Source organism: Henckelia pumila, chromosome 2 (assembly GCF_033568475.1).
Source record: "Henckelia pumila isolate YLH828 chromosome 2, ASM3356847v2, whole genome shotgun sequence".
Classification (NCBI taxonomy): Eukaryota; Viridiplantae; Streptophyta; class Magnoliopsida; order Lamiales; family Gesneriaceae; genus Henckelia; species Henckelia pumila.
This window is the reverse complement of record NC_133121.1, coordinates 68,392,397-68,403,323: the sequence shown is the minus strand read 5'-3', so window position 1 is coordinate 68,403,323 and position 10,927 is coordinate 68,392,397.

The window sequence follows — 10,927 nt, the reverse complement described above, 5'->3', positions numbered from 1 at the left end:
TGCAAAAGAATTCTTGGGATTTAGTCTCATCTTGAGGTATTTTTGTAGATGGCAAATCGTGACGACCGGAGTTCTCATGGAAGTGTTGGGGGCGTTGGGGTGATGCCGACCGGGAGCCTCATCGAGAACGGCGTCATCGTCATCATGACGACGAGCGTTTCACTGTGCGTCGATTCTTAGCTATGGGTCCTAAGCCCTTAGTTGGAGGTGAGTCTCCGGAGGATGCGGAGAACTGGTTAGACCGCATGGAGACGACTTTTCAGACTTTCCATTGCACCGAGGAGCAGAAGGTGGAGACCCTTGGCTATCTTCTGGATGGGCGTGCGCGCAGGTGGTGGAGGTTTACTTCTGCACCTTTTGTTGCGGCGAGAGGAGTGGCCACCTGGGCCGAGTTCCGCACAGCTTTCCAAAAGCGGTATTTTCCTCCTGCACTCCGTCAGTCGAAGGCAGGCGAGCTACTGAGTCTGCGACAGGGAGCCATGTCTATCGATGAGTATCAGCAGAGGTTCTTTGATTTGCTATCCTATTGCCCCGAGATTGCTGATAGTTCAGAGATGAAGTATAATCTGTTCCTTCAGGGCCTTAACCCTGAGATCCATGACCGTGTGGCGGTTGGCGACGACATGTCCTACGAAGGTTTGGTGAGCCGTTGTCACCAGGCAGAAGACAGCATATGGCGGAACAGGTCTTTCCCTCAGTCGAGGCCTGCTAGTTCTTTGGGTCCCCGTGCCCAAACTTTCAAGAAGTCTGGATCTTCTTCTTCCTCTGGTTCTGGAGGTGTTGTTCGTTACGGTAAGAAGGACAAGTGTGATCACTGTGGGAAGAACCACCCATCCGACAAGTGCCGTAGAGCTTCTGGAGCTTGTTTCCGTTGTGGAGAGACTGGTCATATCCGGAGGGATTGTCCAATGTCTGGGGGAGGCGGTTCTGGATCTGGTTCAGGATCTGGTTCTCAGGCCACCGTACAGCAGAGGTCGCAGGGACAGTCTGCTGGGAGTTCTCATTTGAGGCCACGAGCTTCTGGCCAGGTGTTTGCCCTGAGACATGATCAGGCTGTGGAGGAGAATGAGAAAGTCATCGCAGGTACATTTCTACTTTATGGTATACCTGCTCTTGTACTTATTGACACTGGTGCATCTCATTCCTTCATTTCTGCATATTTTGTTAAGAGGCATAAGTTACCATGCATTGCACTAGACGTAGTGATGTCTATTTCTACTCCGACGGGCCAATCTGCTTTGGCTAAGCGTCTAGTGATGGGTTGCCCTTTATAGTTCTAAGGGAACATTCTGTTAGCGAATCTCATGGTCCTGGCGATGGACGACTTTGATTGCATTCTGGGAATAGATATGTTGACTACCTATCGAGCTTCAGTGGACTGCTATCATAGATTAGTACGCTTTCATCCAGAGGGGAGTGAGAGTTGGTTTTTCTATGGTGAGGGAGCGCGACCCCCGATGCCTTTGGTATCAGCTTTGAGAGCCTGTCGATCTCTAGAGTCTGGCGGGGAAGGTTACCTTATCTATGCAGTTGATTTGTCCGCTGAGAGTATTGGGATAGAGAGCATTCCTGTTGTGGATGAATTTCCAGATGTATTTCCTGATGAGATTCCGGGTTTTCCTCCTGCTAGGGAAGTCGAGTTTGGCATAGAGTTGATGCCGGGTACTTTGCCTATTTCTAGAGCACCGTATCGTCTGGCTCCGTCAGAGATGCGTGAGTTGAAGAATCAGCTACAGGATCTTTTGGACAAGGGGTACATTCGTCCTAGTGTATCTCCTTGGAGAGCTCCTGTTCTCTTCGTGAAGAAGAAGGATGGGTCGATGCGGCTGTGCATTGACTATCGGCAGCTGAATCGAGCCACTGTGAAGAACAAGTATCCGTTGCCTCGTATAGATGACTTTTTCGATCAGCTGCAGGGCACATCAGTTTACTCCAAGATTGACTTGAGATCTGGGTATCATCAGTTGAGAGTCCGTGATCAGGATGTAGCCAAGACTGCATTCCGTACTCGCTATGGGCATTACGAGTTCTTAGTGATGCCATTTGGTTTGACTAATGCGCCGGCTATATTCATGGATTTGATGAACCATGTCTTCAGGGAGTACTTGGACAAGTTTTTCGTGGTCTTCATTGACGACATCTTGGTGTATTCACGTAATACGGAAGAGCATGTTTCTCACTTGCGGTTGGTACTACAGACTCTTTGAGATGAGCAGTTGTACACCAAGCTGAGCAAGTGTGAGTTCTGGATGGATAGAGTGGTCTTTCTTGGCCATATCATATCCAGGGAAGGGATTTCTGTTGATCCAAGCAAGATTGAAGCGGTACTTAATTGGTCGCGTCCGACGACGGTTGCTGAGATCCGTAGTTTTCTGGGTCTAGCAGGGTATTATCGTCGCTTCATTCTGAACTTCTCTTAGTTAGCTCGACCGTTGACGCAACTTACCCGCAAGGGTGTGGATTTCGAGTGGCCCTCCGAGTGCGAGGAGAATTTCCGTGAGCTTTGACGGCGGTTGACTTCTGCTCCGGTGTTGGCATTACCGTCAGGATATGGAGGGTATGTAGTTTACACGGATGCTTCTCTTCAGGGGTTAGGTTGTGTCCTGACTCAGAATGGGCATGTGATCGCATACGCTTCTAGACAGCTGAAGCTTCACGAGGACAACTACCCAGTCCATGATTTGGAATTGGCAGCCATTGTGTTCGCTTTGAAGATCTGGCGTCATTATCTGTATGACGAAAAATTTGAGATCTTCACCGACCATAAGAGTCTCAAGTACTTGTTCACTCAGGCGGAGTTGAACATGAGGCAGAGACGTTGGATGGACTTGCTTAAGGACTATGATTGCGAGATTAAATACCATCCGGGAGCTGCTAATCTCTCCGCTGATGCTTTGAGTCGCAAGGTGCGACTATCCGCACTTCAGATTTGTTCGATGTCTAGTGCGATCAGTGACTGTTGTACTTCAGGTTATACCTTCAAGCATAAGAAAGGTATGCAGAGTATCCAGATGTTTGCAATATTATCTGAGCCAGCCTTGTATTCGCGGATCCGAGATGCTCAGATGTCTGATTCTAAAACCCAGCGTTTAGCTCGTCTAGCTAACGAGGGTAGCTCGTCTAGATTTCATTATCAGTCAGATGGCTTTTTGTGTTTGTCTGGTAGACTTGTGATCCCGCAGGATGAAGAGTTGCGAGAAGAGATTTTGTCTCAGGCGCATCGCACTAAGTTGAGTATTCATCCTGGAAGCAACAAGATGTACAAGGACCTCCGTACTCGTTTCTGGTGGAATGGAATGAAACGCAGTGTTTATCAGTTTGTTTCGAGATGTTTGGTGTGTCAACAGGTCAAGGCAGAGCACCGACGACCTGGAGGATTGCTTCACAGTCTGCCTATTCCTGAATGGAAATGGGAGTTTATCACAATGGACTTTGTGACCCATTTGCCGGTATCCCCGAGGAACTGTGATGCTATCTGGGTTGTGGTGGACCGACTCACCAAGTCAGCGCATTTCATTGCCTATAGCCGAGAGTACTCTGTGGATCGCATGGCACGGATGTACATTCAGGAGATCGTTCGACTTCATGGAGTGCCTGTGAGCATTGTCAGCGATCGGGACCCCAGGTTTACTTCTAGATTTTGGGGGAGTGTTCAGCGTGCGATGGGTACTAATCTCAGTTTGAGTACATCCTATCATCCGGAGACTGATGGTTAGTCAGAGCGCACTATCCGAACGTTAGAGGATATGCTTAGAGCGTGCGTCATGGATTTTGGTTCAGCCTGGCAGGTGTTAGAGTAGGTGCCCGTCGAGCCAATGTGTTGGCCGATGGTCCTTGAGAGAACTCTTGTATGACAATCTTTGTTTTAATAATATTTGACATTATTTTATTTGGCACATCTTTATCTTTATACCCATGCAAGCTGCATAGATAAAGCCCTTGAATATACAAATAGTAGAAAGAATATGAGATGGTCATGTGATGACTATCATGAAACTCATATTTGGAATACTGTATATTCTAAACTGTTCCTAGTCGATTCAGCCGCCATAAAGAAGGATAAAGGCCGCTCGAGCTTGAGACTAGTATTTGCGATGTGAGTACCATGTTTCATTGGTAGGGGACATGGAGATGTCCAAGCATGCAAATAGGTGCTCCTTGTAGAGTGCACTGAACAACCCTCCCTAAAGGATTTTCCAAGTGGTTCTCACTTATCGAGTGGATAAGTCCTAGTTTATGGTTGTACACCATTAGTCCTATAACCCGGGACAACATGGAGACTCTATATGCTAGTGCTTCACTTTGACTTGTTTACCGACTCATCTGGGGTCATCAGGTGGCAATGTTGGGTGTTGTGACGAAACATATAGGAGTCAATGCATTGTAGTCGGGGATTCACCGCTTACCTACGGGTATGGATATCCTATGTTATATCATGCATACGTAGCTTGAAATCTCTGATCAGAGTAAGTGGTAATTAAGAAAGGAGTTTCTTGAATTACACTTTCGATGCAACTACGGCATGACACATAGTTATCGATTCAATGGCAACTCTCGATAAACCAATGGTTGTCGAATCGGTCGGGATATATGAGTTGAAGGGACCGTACTGTACGCTAACCATAATTGATTGGTTCTTGCAGGCACTATCATTTGATACCTAGGGAGTCATGTAAGCAATGCTGCTAGATGTTTACATGACTGGTTGGGTACTATCAGACTTGAGTTTTCTGACGTTCTTATTATCAATGTGTTGATTAATAAAAATGGAGCTATCTAGGGTATGCTCATATAAGGGACTTGTTGATCCTGAATCACATGGAGATGTGAACCCACTGCTAGTTGTATCAGTGAACCATTGAGGGTCACACAAGTACTAGCTTTCTAGATCCCGTTGAGATTAAAATTAGTTCATTGTGTTGAACAACTTATAAAGGAGTTTATAAGTAAAATAAATTGGAAGTTTGACTTCTTAATTGGAGAATGAATGGAATAAGTAACTTTTAATTTGTGAATGTGTTCCAAGATTAAAAGTTGACTTAAAATAATTAGTTTATGAAAATGGTGATTTTCTAAACTATTATTTTGAACTTAGTTAATTAATTCAAGTGTTGAATTAATTTAACACTAGTAGGAATTTTAATGTATAAATAATTAAATTAATTCAAGTGTTGAATTAATTAAACACTATTGAGTCTAGTAGAGCTCAAATTTAATATAGTGTTGTATAATTATTGATACTAGTGGACTTGAATGGGTTCAAGTTAAATTTAATTAATTGATTAAACTTAAATGGGTTTAGGTTTAATAATTAATTAAAATTAAGTTCAAATTACAATTAAATATATATATTTATATATGTATATATATAGGCGTGTATATATATATATAATATATATATGTGTGTGTATGGAATTTGAAGGGTTGGAAGATTGGATGCAATTTTCCATGCAAGTCATGTATTTTTCTATGCATGGTTTTAATTGTATCTAATTAATTCCTCTCCATTAATATAATATACACACAAACACAATTCCATTCCAACTTTAATAAAAGTGGCCGAAACATTCCTTGGCATTTTTCTCCAATTTTTCTTTCATTTTGAGGAAGAATTAAAATGATATCTCAATGAAAAATCCTCTAAATATTCTAGTGCATATTTAGAGAGGATTTAAATCGTCTAGTCGTGGACCTAATTCGGAGGCTCGAAGAGTTGAATCCATTTTGAGCAAGGAGTGCTCTTGGAAGCTTGTAGATTGAGTCTACCATTTTTCAAGAGCCTAGTTGTTTATCAACTTGGTTGGAGCCATAAATCAATCTTTGAGATTGATAGGTAAAATTCTAAACACCCTATGGTTGTTTAACTTTTGAATACTACACAAGTGCTCGGTTTTATTTTATTAAAAATTTTATATTTCCGCTGCGTTTCCGGGCACGAGTTAACCGATCCCCTTCAGTGGTATCAGAGCATAGGTTACTCCTTTGTGTAGTATTTGTTGGATATTATGTTGAGGTCAATTTCTAACCGCATGAGAAAATCAATATTTTAACATTTAGGGAAAATTTTATAAAAAATATTTTTTTTTATTTTCGGGCAGCCCTTGGGCTGCCCGAAGGTGTACTAGGGGCAGCCGTGGGCTGCCCCATATTTTTAAATAAAAAAAAAAAAAAAAAAATTTTTGGCCGGAATCCGGCGACGGAGTTTCGGTGACGACTATGACGACTTGAGTTTTTCAAAAGGTGTTTTGGAATATCATGTGTCATAGGCCCTAAATTGTTAAATATATCATTGTTGATTTTTATGAAAAAAATTTAAACTTTATAATATGTGATTTTTCTCATAAAATAAATAGTTAAAGTGTGACTTTGATTATTTATAGTAAATTGTGATTTACAAGAAATTCAATTATAAATAAATTAATTTGAAAGTAAACAAAGGTGTTTGTTTATTTTGTTAATTTATTTTATAATTGTGGTGGTTAGTGATTGGACCAAGATATATAATATTTGATCAATTAATTATTGAGATAATTAATTGATGGTGTATGATATGTGATATTATGCATGAAGGATGATTAAAAGCCCAATACCAATTTGCTAGGTGTATGCTAGGATATTTTGTGTTGAATGGTTGTAATTATTATCAAATTACAAAGTGGGCTTGGTTTATGGCCCGTTCCCACCCCATGAGATGTATCCCTATTTGCCATAGATATTTTCATGTAAAATATTTAATAGCGGAAGTTCAAGATTGGAAGATGGTGGGCCATGATGAATTATGAAGATTCAAGACATGTAAATATTGGAAGCTTATGTAATTGTTGCATTTGCATCCCATGCATTCCCTAGGAATTGGACCTAGGCCTGTGTTTGGCTCACATGGGCCAAATAGTTATTGGGGCGATTAATCATCCTTATTAATTAGTATGTGCGTTATTATTTTATAATAACAAAGTTGCATGAATCCGGCAAACATACGATCAAACATGGCGATCTTTAAAATTAATGATGAGACCTTTTCAAAATTAAAAACCCTCATTTTGAATAAGATTCAAAATTTATATCAAGCCCGAAAAGGGGAATTATAAATTTGTTTATAATTTCCATGTCTTCCATCGACAATGGATGCATGACGAACGCTACCCGTATTCAATGCTCGGCTCATATTATTGGGGGGCTTGAATGCCGGAAAGCTGTGACATCCATTGACATGGTGATGTGAACTACGTGGAACTCCCATGACTTCGGCTCATATTATTGGGGGAACTCATGGCGACCGTCCATTAAGGTTCGATATCGATGGGTAAGGCTTGACACGTAAAGATGAACGACGTCATATTATTGGGTCCTAATCAAGCGTGAGACAAAAGTTTACGTAAGGGTTGCATGGAGATGCAATTGGAAACTACCTTTTAGAAATTATGATTGGCTGATATTATTCGGAATCGTAATTGGCTAATTGGACCTTATGTACCTACTGAGGAAAGGAGTTTTCCGTTTTTACTAGAGGGTAGTAAAAATGTCAAAACAGTGGGAGTAAATATTTATAAAGTTAAAGTCCATACTTCACATCTTATTAAATATTTTAAAAAGTCATTGACATTTATCTGTTATTATTTTTCAGTACAAAGTTTTGACAATGTCATCAATTCGCAATCCGTTGTCTGCAATACTCGACAAACATTTACTGACCGGTCCAAATTACCTCGATTGGCTAAGAAATTTGAAAATCGTCTTGAACTCGGAAAAGATTGCATACACACTTGATGAGTCGCCCCCTGATACGGCTCCGACTGATTGTAGCCCTGAGGAGCTACAGACTTACAAGGATTGGTGTGACCATGACTTGAAAGCCAAGTGTTATATGCAGGCTTCTATGAATGATGAGCTTCAGCGACGTTTTGAGAGTGCAAATCATGCTGCTGACATTCATTTGCATCTCAAAGAACTTTTTGGTGAACAAACACGCCCTCTTCGACATGCGATTGTCAAGGAGCTAATCACTTTGCGCATGCGAGATGGGGCTTCGGTCCATGAGCATGGCCTGAAGTTGATTGGGCTCGTGGAGAAACTCGTTAGCATGGATCTTGTGCTACCAACTGAGTTGACCACAGACGTGTTGCTCTTGTCACTGCCTAGCTCATTTGATCCTTTTGTGGTGAATTTCAACATGAACAGGTTAGATCCAACCCTTGAGGAGTTGGTTAACATGCTTGTTACGTTTGAATCCACAATCAAGAAAGAGAAGCCGGTTCTTTATGTGGGATCTTCATCTGGTTCAAAGAATAGACCACATGGGAAGGGAAAGAAGCGTTCCTTCCATGCTCCCAAAAAGAACGTGCCCTTGAAGAGGCAAACTCCGAGTCCCGTTGTGGTAGCCACACCAGTTAAGACTAACAAGACTAATGACGTCTGTCATCACTGTAAGAAACCTGGACATTGGAAGCGAAATTACAAGGAATATCTTGACCAGAATGGTTCTGGAAAAGGTATGTTCTACATTGAAGTAAACATTTCACTTAACTCTTCTTCTTGGGTATTGGATACCGGCTGTGGCTCACATCTCTGTAATGATTTGCAGGTGATGGCAAGAAGTAGGAGACTCAGAGATGGTGAGACCTTCTTGAGGATGGGCAATGGGGCAAGAGTTGCAGCCAAAGCTATTGGAGATGTTTACTTATTGTTGGACAATGATTTTAAATTATGTTTGAGAGATGTTTTGTTTGTACTAGATTTGGTGAAAAACATTGTTTCCATTTCTATGCTTGATAAAGATGGATATTCTTGTTTATTTGGCAAAGGTGTTTGCAATATTTACAAGAATGAATGTTTAATTGGTACAGGACAATTGGAAAATGATCTCTATAATTTAAAATTAAAAGATATTCCTATGTATAATGTCCAAGAGATATCAACAACATCCAAAAGAAAACAAGATACTCTAAATCCAGCACACTTATGGCATGCTCGATTAGGTCATATATCTTTTAAAAGGATGAACAAGCTAGTGGGAGAAGGCATGTTTGATATGTCTGATATTAATTCTCTTACTACTTGTGAACCCTGTCTAAAAGGAAAGATGACCAAAATTCCCTTTAAGGGCCATGTGGAGCGAGCCAAGGGACTGTTGGATTTGATCCATACAGATGTGTGTGGTCCACTTAGCATCACCACTAAGCACGGACATTCTTACTTCATTACCTTTACCGATGACTTCTCTAGGTATGGGTATGTGTATTTGATGAAATACAAATCTGAAGCTTTTGAAAAGTTCAAAGAATTCAGAAATGAAGTAGAAAAACAATTGGGACAAAGCATCAAGGCACTTCGATCGGATCGAGGTGGTGAATACTTGAGTACTGAATTCCAAGAGTATCTTAGGGAGAATGGGATTCTCTCACAGTGGACTCCTCCTGGTACACCTCAGTTGAATGGTGTTTCAGAACGTCGTAATCGAACTTTGATGGACATGGTTCGGTCTATGATGGGGTTCACGGAGTTGCCGCCATCCTTTTGGGGATATGCACTTGAGACAGCGGCACTGTTGTTGAACAATGTCCATTCAAAGGCAGTTGATAAGACACCATATGAGATATGGATGGGAAAATCTCCAAAGTATTCTTATCTAAGAATATGGGGATGCCCTGCTTATGTGAAGCAGATAGTGGGAGATAAATTGGATGCTCGATCCATTTTATGCTACTTCGTGGGATATCCAAGGAATTCGGTTGGATATTATTTCTATCATCCCAAAGAAACAAAGGTGTTTGTTTCTAGGAATGCAACCTTCTTGGAGAAGGAATTTCTGTTGGATAGAAAATGGGAGATGATAGAACTCGAAGAAGTTCGAGAAACACCCACGATTATGGAACCCACACCCGAACAGCCAAGAGAGGAGACACTAGCTCCTAGAAGATCCGAGAGGATCTCAAGACCACCTATGAGGTATGGTCTGCTTCTTGAAGAGGGCCAAGATGAGCCTGACCATGGATGTGATCCAAGGACCTTCAAGGAAGCATTGTCTGATGCCGATTCATCCAAGTGGCTTGAAGCTATGGAATCTGAGATGAATTCCATGTATTCGAACCAAGTGTGGAATCTTGTGGATCCACCTGAAGGAATTGTTCCTATAGGGTGTAAATGGATTTACAAGAGGAAGCTTGGGACGGATGGGAAGGTTCTGACCTTCAAGGCTCGATTGGTGGCAAAAGGTTATACTCAAAGGCAAGGAGTTGACTTTGAAGAAACTTTTTCTCCAGTCGCAATGTTCAAGTCCATAAGGATATTGCTTGCCATTGCCGCATGGTATGACTATGAAATATGGCAAATGGATGTGAAGACAGCTTTTCTTAATGGGGATATTAAGGAAGAAATTTACATGTCTCAACCTGAAGGGTTCACATCTATTGGAAGTGAGCATAAAGTATGCAAACTTCAGAGATCTATCTATGGTCTCAAACAGGCATCTAGGAGCTGGAACCTCAGATTTGATGGTACAATCAAAGAGTTTGGGTTTACTAAGAATCCTGAGGAACCATGTGTGTATAAGAAGGTCAGTGGGAGTGCTGTGACATTCCTAATACTTTATGTTGATGACATTCTACTCATTGGGAATGATGTAGGAATGTTGCAATCAACTAAAGTATGGTTATCGAGTAAGTTCTCGATGAAGGACTTGGGTGAAGCATCTTTTGTATTGGGAATACAAATCTATCGGAATAGATCGAAAAGATTGCTTGGTCTCACCCAGTCCACATACATTGATACCATCGTTAAGAGGTTCTCGATGGATGAGTCCAAGAGAGGACATCTACCAATGTGTCATGGCGTGTCTCTATCCAAGTCCATGTCTCCCAAAAATGATGCAGAGATAGAGACGATGACACGCATTCCATATGCATCTGCAATTGGTAGTATCATGTATGCG